Source organism: Nicotiana tomentosiformis, chromosome 3 (genome assembly GCF_000390325.3).
Source record: "Nicotiana tomentosiformis chromosome 3, ASM39032v3, whole genome shotgun sequence".
NCBI classification, from domain to species: domain Eukaryota; kingdom Viridiplantae; phylum Streptophyta; class Magnoliopsida; order Solanales; family Solanaceae; genus Nicotiana; species Nicotiana tomentosiformis.
Window position 1 is genome coordinate 131,655,102 of NC_090814.1, and position 8,096 is coordinate 131,663,197.

The window sequence follows — 8,096 nt, forward strand, 5'->3', positions numbered from 1 at the left end:
ACTTGATTTCTTCTCGTACAGGTCTTGGAGATAGTGTCATTATAAGGCAGCCTTCCCTCAGGGAATAGGAGGTCCCGACACCAGATACCCCAAAGCCCAAGAAAAGCAGGGCTCGAAAGTCGAAGACTGATCTCGCCATTTTTCCTGTCGATGTAGTCCAAACGTTACGAGATGAAGATGAAGACGAAGACGAAGAGGATGTCGACTACCTGCTGGTGGCTCGGAAGAGGGAAAGCATCGAAGCTTTGAAAGCTGCTGAGCTGGTGACAATCGAGGGGGTTCAACCGCAGACCGAGGTGATCTCGGGGAAAGGTCTGAGCAGAGTCCCCGAATCATCGGGTGTTGATGATGCTCCCTGCTGTGATGAGCAACCGGCGGGTATGCCTAAAGGGTCTAGTTCTGAGGCCCTTCAAAGAGAAGATAATGCCCCAAGTGACTCACTTGAGGTAATTAATATTGACGATTCACCGCCCGGCCCAACGTTCTCCGAGGGGCAGTTTCGGGATGCCCGGTCCATGGGGACGGCCCCCAAAGGGGATGACCTATTTCGTGGTTGCTTCGCGGGGGTTGATGATTTTTGCGACCTTGATGCATCACTCATTTTTTATGAGGCTCAGCAGCTTCTGAACCAAGTGAGTTTTAGCCCATGCTACCATGCTTGCATTTGTTCTTATTCTCTAAGTCTGATTTCCTTTCTTTCTTGATGGGGTACAACGCTCCATCGAGAAGAGTCTTCCAAGTACCAAGCTAAGCTGGCCCGATGCGAGGCCGATCTCTAAAAGCTTATGGAGGAGAGAAATGCTCTCAAACTCCTCTATGTGCACAAAGAAGAGGAAATCATGTGCATTCGAGCCGAGCTGACAAGGGCTCATCAAGATCAGACCGAGCTCATTGAGCAGGTAATGTCAATTTTTGTTATGTATTAACTTGATATTGGCGACCAACACTTTGATTCTGCAGGTTCAGCAGAAGGTCGAATTGGTTGAGCAACTTCGTGGGGAAGCCAAGATGAAAGAGGCAGAGACTTTGGGGTATAAGCAGAGCATAGACCGTCTCGCTTCGGAGAAAGGTGCAGTTCTGGCCTAACTCTCTTCGGTTGAGCGTCAGCTCCAAATGTGAAGGTGGAGAACTTGGCCCGAGTCCAGAAGATTAAAGAGCTCGAGACTCGGTTGACCACTGAGCTTGCAAGGGCCACATCCGAGGCAGAGGTGCTCGTGGCCTCCTACCGAGCCGACGCTAAAGCTGCTAACACTCGGGCAAAGGATAATAGTGGTTATTTGATATAAATCTCTGTAAAACACACTATTTTACATTTGCTCTTGGAAGTATCTTTGATTTCAGGCTAAAAATGACGAACTCTCAATTAATTCCCCTACATGTCGACAACGAATCTGGCTATCAAGGGGAGAATAACAACAAGACTCCCGGGGATAGAAGGCCACCCGATGACCCCATTGAAACTCGGGTCGTGGATCCGATTGATGTTAATTCGCATGTGGCCATCGAAGCGAACCAACATTCCGGTCCCGAAAACAACATCCATGGTGGAATTCGATCTGTAGTACGAAATACCCAAAATATTGGAGAAGACGGGATCAACCTGCGTATGATCTTCGAAATGCTGCAAGCTCAACAAGTGGTGATAGCTCAGTTGCAGAGCCAAACCCAAGCACCGATCAGGGCTGAGCCTGGTCCACCCCAAGAAGTCACCCACAGAACGAGGCCAGCTGTGGTAAGGTCGAATGAACAAGAATCTGGGACTAACCCCAAAATTATAAAGATGCTCGAGGAACTGACAAAGCGGATAAAATCAGGGGAAAAGAGGATCGAAGCAAACGACAAGAAAGTGGAAGCCTATAACTCCAGGGTTGATCAGATCCCGGGGGCATGGATTCCAAAAAGTTCGTACAAAAGTCTTTCCCCCCGAGCGCAGCTCCCAAACCGATCCCCAAGAAGTTCCGCATGCCCGAGATTCCTAAGTATAATGGAACGACCGACACCAACGAGCATATCACCTCTTACACGTGTGCCATTAAAGGGAATAATCTAGAGGACGATGAGATCGAATCCGTATTACTAAAGAAATTCGGGGAAACCCCGTCTAAAGGAGCAATGATATGGTATCATAATTTACCACCTAACTCTATCTATTCTTTTGCCATGCTTGCAGATTCTTTTGTAAAAGCACATGCAGGAACCATAAAGGTCGAGACTAGGAAGTCGGACCTTTTCAAGGTGAAGCAAAATGAAAACGAGATGCTAAGAGAGTTTGTATCTCATTTCCAAATAGAACGAATGGATCTACCACCGGTCATATGCGATTGGGCGTTCAAGATTTCACCCAAGGACTAAATGAACGAAGCTCAGTGGCTTCACAAAAGTTAAAGCAGAACTTGACTAAGTACCCGGTTGTTACCTGGGCCGATATACATAATCGATATCAATCAAAGATTAGAGTCGAAGATGTCCAGCTGGGGGCTCCTTCTGGATCCTTTACCAAAAGGGACATCGATCGAGAACCGAGGCCGAACATGGATGGATACCAACCATATAATAGAGATCATAAGGGTAACGGATCCGGGCATAACTATGTACGAGGTGAGAGGAGAAGTGATCGAGGCCAAGGATTTCGAGGGCTGATGAGCAAAAATGATTTCGAATGGCATAACGGACCTAAAGAAGCACCGCAATTGTCGGAGTATAACTTCACTGTTGATGCATCCGACATCGTATCGGCTATCGAACACATCAAAGATACTAAATGGCCTCGACCTCTGCAGACCGATCCAGCCTAAGGAAATCCATATCAAGTATGCAAGTATCAAGGCACCTGATAAGTAGGGATTTTGACTACTTATTTGCGTCTTTTGACTTTCGTTTAAGTTCAAAAATGCTTAAAGGTATTCCTGAAAAATGATGAAATATGCTTACTTATAGGAGTATTGGAAAATAAGCCAAACTGATGAAATTCAACTCTAAGAGGAGTGATTTTGAGCAAGGACAAAAATCAAGCAAAAAGGCTAAAGTGCGAACCGTAAAATTCTATTTGCGGCCGCAGAAAAAGAAGAAACTTTGACAATGCTGCAATGCAAAGTGCGTACCACATAATAATTATGCGTCCGCAGAAGTCAAGGTTCAGAGAGTTAGGAAATCAAGACAATCAAGATCTGCGAACCACACTATAATTGTGCGGTCGCACCCATAATTGTGCGGTCCGCAGAACTCAAGAAGTGCGGCCGCAGAAATCACTCCTGTCAAGAGCTGCAGCAAAGTGCGCACCGTACACAGAATTGTGCGGCCGCAGAACCTCCTAAAGGGTAATTTTGTCCGAAAATTCCAGTTTTGTATAAATAGACTACTTTCACGAAATTAGGTCAAGTTTGGAATACCAGAAAGTCTGTAGCCATTTTTCTTTACTCTTTTAGGCAACTTTAGCTCATCTTGTTGATTTTACATTAGATTTTCATCTATTTATCTTTCAATATGAGTTTTATCATCTTTTCTTCTTTATTTTCTTCATTACCCACCATGAGTAGCTAAATTTCTAGTTAGGGTTGTGACCCAACCCTAGTGTGGGAACCTAATGGCTGTTTGATTTAGAGCTTGTTTATGGTTGGGTGTGTATTATTTAGCCTAATTTTTGCTATAATTATTGAATTAATGGTTGCAAATATTGGTTCAAGCCTATTTGATTTGATCTCTACTTGAGAAAGAGAGACTTAGTCTAGGAAAACTTGGCTAACAAGAGTTTGGAATGAAATCAAAAGATTGATAGTCCCAATTAAAGGGTTGAACCTAGAGATAGTAAAACACGACTTTAGCAATTTGTCAATTGTTTAGTTCAATACCCATTTGGACTTGAGAAAGCCAAATTGGGCAAAACCACTCTCTTACCGAGAGGTATTGAGTGGGTATTTGAGTATTAATTGCTATAATACACCCTGACCAACGAAACTCGCTCTAAAGCCCATAACCCATTAGGCAAACACCTAGGTGGAAGCCACATCCCTAGACCTTTTACACATTTGAAAAACAACAACAAAAACATTCTTCTCTAGTTTCATATTTTTCAATTGCAATCCTTAGTATAATTTTAGAAGTAAAATCAAAACAAAGTTTGTGAAAGTAAAACTTAGATAATTCACGGGCTTAGATCAAATACATACCACTAATCCCATCTACGCTCCATGTGGATTTGATTTCGACTCCTAGTTGGGTATTTTTATTGCAATCGACCGCTTCACAACCCCAATTTGAGGTGTGACTTGGGCAAGATCAATATTTGGCGGCATTGCCGGGGAGTGTAAAAATAGATTTAGCTATATATTTGATTTTGTGTGTAAATTATCTTCTTTTCCTTCCGTGTTACTAATCTTTTTGGTGAAACAATTTTAGGAGAAACAATGGCTCTCAACAACAATGATCCTCTCAGAAATATGCCTTTGGGGGATGTGGACGTGGAAGATGACCAAGTTGAAGAGGTTCCTCCTGAACCTCAAGCAAATAGACGAGGCTGACCGCCTCAAGACAACGTTCCCGTTCTACCACCACGTCCACCAAGAGCGACTCCACATCGGGTGTTGCCCAATGAAGGGTATGCAAGTGCCATAGTCCCGCCCCGCAATAGGGCGGGCAACTTTCAAATCACAAATGTTATGCTCACATTTCTAGAGCAACAGGGATTCTTCATCGGGGCTCCGAATCAAAATGCGTACAAACACTTGAAAGGATTTGTGGACACTTGCTGTGGGAGTAAACAAACAAACGTCTCCGAGGATAATTTAAGGTTGAGGCTTTTCCTTTTTACTATGGGGGAAGCCTTGTATTGGTTAGAAAGGTTGACAAGCCATTCCATCAATACATGGGATGAATTGGCGGAGAAATTCATTGCCAAGTTCTTTTCTCCCGGGCATATGGCTACTCTTAGAGACGAGATTCTAGCATTCAAATAAGAACCCAATGAGCCTTTGTATGAGATATGGGAGAGGTACCGAACTATGGTGAAAGAGTTCCCGAACAATGACATGACGGAGGCCATGATTCAACAAACTTTCTGTAGGGGGATCAATACTACCAATCAATGCGTGGTCAACCAACTTGCCGGTGGAAATTTCATGACAACACCATATGCAGAAGCTTGTGAGATCTTAGATGAAATGGCGGATACTTCATCGGCATGGCAAAGTAGAGCAAACGTTCCTCAAGGTGATCCAAATGTGATTCACCTACATAAAGAATTGCATGATCATGGGCAAGCAATTGCTGAGTTGACCACTACCATGAATCAATTAGCCAAAGCTCAACTTTAACAAATTCAAGGTCTTAAGCAACTAAATGCAATAGAGGGTGTCAATATGATGATAAACAAGATAAGGCAAAAGAGTCCTCAAGTGAAAAACCGTGCGGAACATTATGTGCAAGAAGATAGTGGGTTTGATCAAGATGAATCTTACAATGACCAAGAGGAGGAAGTACAATATGTGAACAATTTCCAAGGGCAAAGAAACAACTCTCAAGGCCCGAATCAACAACAATGGCAACCTCATGGTAATCAAGGGAATTAGAACAATCAAAATAATCAAGGAAATTGGAATGGTCAAAATAACCAAGGCAATTAGAGTGTAAATAGTCAAGGATATTGGGGAGGCAACAATCAAGAGGGATGGAACAATAACCAAGGAAATCAGGGGTCGGGCTTTCAAAGGCCCATGATGTATCAACAATCGAGCAACCCGCCTCCTTATCCTTCCCAGGGTCCAAGCTCTTCCAACAATGAGATAGGGCAAATTGAGAATATGTTTAAACAAATGATGGAGAAGAATGCCGACTCTAATGCTCAACTAGCCTCTCACAAGTTGAGCATTGGAGTCGGCATTCCTCTTGGAAGTTCAATTGGAGCAAATCTCACAAGCTTTGAACACTCTTCCTAAGGGGGCACTACCAAGTGACACGGTGGTGAACCCAAAAAGTGGGAACAACACGGGACATGCCATGGCCGTGACTACAAGGAGTGGAAAAGGTGGGGATACAACCACCTCAATCAAATAAAAATTGTGGATGATGAACAAGTGATTCAAGAAGATGAGATTCTAAAAAATTTGGTGCAAGCCAATGATGAAGTAAGAATTGATATTTATGAAAATGTGGAGGATACTCAAGAAGAAGTGAACCCGTCTAGGGAACACATTATTGACATACCGGAACCGGTAGTGCCAAAGGCTAAGGCACCAATGTCAAGGCATCCTCCTCCATACCCTCAAAAGCTTGCCAAGAAAAATAGCGAGAACTAATTCAAAAAGTTCATTAACATGATGAAGAGCTTATCTATTAATGTGCCATTGGTTGAGGCTTTGGAGCAAATTCCCGGATATGCAAAGTTCATGAAGGATTTGGTGACAAAGAAGAGGTCGATGAATTGTGAGACTATAAAGATGACACATCAAGTGAGCGCAATTGTGCACTCAATGGATCCTAAATTGGAAGATCCCGACGCTTTCACAATCCCTTGTACTATTGGAAGCGCCGACTTTGCAAAAGCTCTTTGTGATCTTGGGGCAAGTATCAATTTGATGCCCTATTCGGTTTTCAAAACTTTGGGAATTGGGAAACCAAGACCCACATCTATGAGGTTACAAATGGCGGATCGTACTATGAAGAGACCATTGGGTATTATTGATGATGTGTTGGTTCGTGTTGATAAATTCATCCCCCCGGTGGACTTTGTGATTCTTGATTGTGAAATAGACTATGAGGTGTCTATTATTCTAGGGAAACCTTTCCTTGCTACGGGGAAGACTCTTGTTGATGTGGAAGCCGGTGAGCTCACTTTCTGGGTGGGTGATGAAAATGTAGTTTTCCATTGTGCAAATCTGTGAGGCAACCGAATAGCAATGAAGTTTGTTCATTTGTGGACTTGGTGACCGATGTGATTATTGATGATACTAGCTCCATGATGAATATGGATGATACTTTGGAGGCCATTTTGCTCAACCTTGATGACGATGAGAAGGATGGCTATGTGGAATGTGTGAATGCATTGCGAGGAATGAGGTCTTACACTTATGAACCCCGCAAATTGTCCTTGGATCTTGAAAATCGGAAGACTCCTCCAACAAATCCCTCAATCGAGGAGTATCCCACTTTGGAGTTAAAGCCACTGCCTCCACATCTCAGGTATGAATTCCTTGGCCCTTGTTCTACGTTACCGGGTATTCTTTCCTGTTGTTTGACTAATGTGTAGGTAGACTCCACATCGACGGTGCTACAAAAGAGTAAGAAAGCTATCGGATGGACATTGACGGATATTCGGGGTATAAGCCCCACCTTTTGAATGCACAAGATTATTTTAAAGGAGGATGCCAAACCCTCTATTGAACATCAAAGAAGACTAAATGAAGCAATGCAAGAGGTGGTCAAAAAGGAGATCATAAAATGGTTGGATGCCGGGGTTGTTTACCCCATTTTTGATAGTTCGTGGACCTCTCCGGTGCCATGTGTCCCAAAGAAAGGGGGCATGACGGTGGTCACAAATGACAAGAATGAGTTGATTCCTACAAGAACGGTGACCGAGTGGAGAGTGTGTATGGACTATCGCAAGCTCAACAAAGTCACAAGAAATGATCATTTCCTACTTCCCTTCCTTGATCAAATGCTTGATAGGTTGGCCGACCGTGCTTTCTATTGTTTCCTTGATGGGTATTCCGTCTACAATCAAATTTTTATTGCTCCAGAGGATCAAGAGAAGACTACTTTCACATGTCCCTATGGTACTTTCGCATTCTCGCTGATGCCATTTGGTTTATGCAATGCACCGCCGACTTTTCAACAGTGTATGATGGCTATCTTCACTGACATGGTGGAGGATTTTCTTGAGGTCTTCATGGATGATTTTTCTGTGGTTGAGAATTTCTTTAATGATTGCTTGAAAAACTTGGATAAGGTCTTGGCAAGATGTGAGGAGACAAACTTGGTGCTCAATTGGGAAAAGTGTCACTTCATGGTCGAGGAAGGCATTGTCCTTGGCCACAAAATTTCAAAGAAAGGTATTGAGGTCGACAAGGCCAAAATAGAGGTAATTTCTAAACTCCCACCCCTAC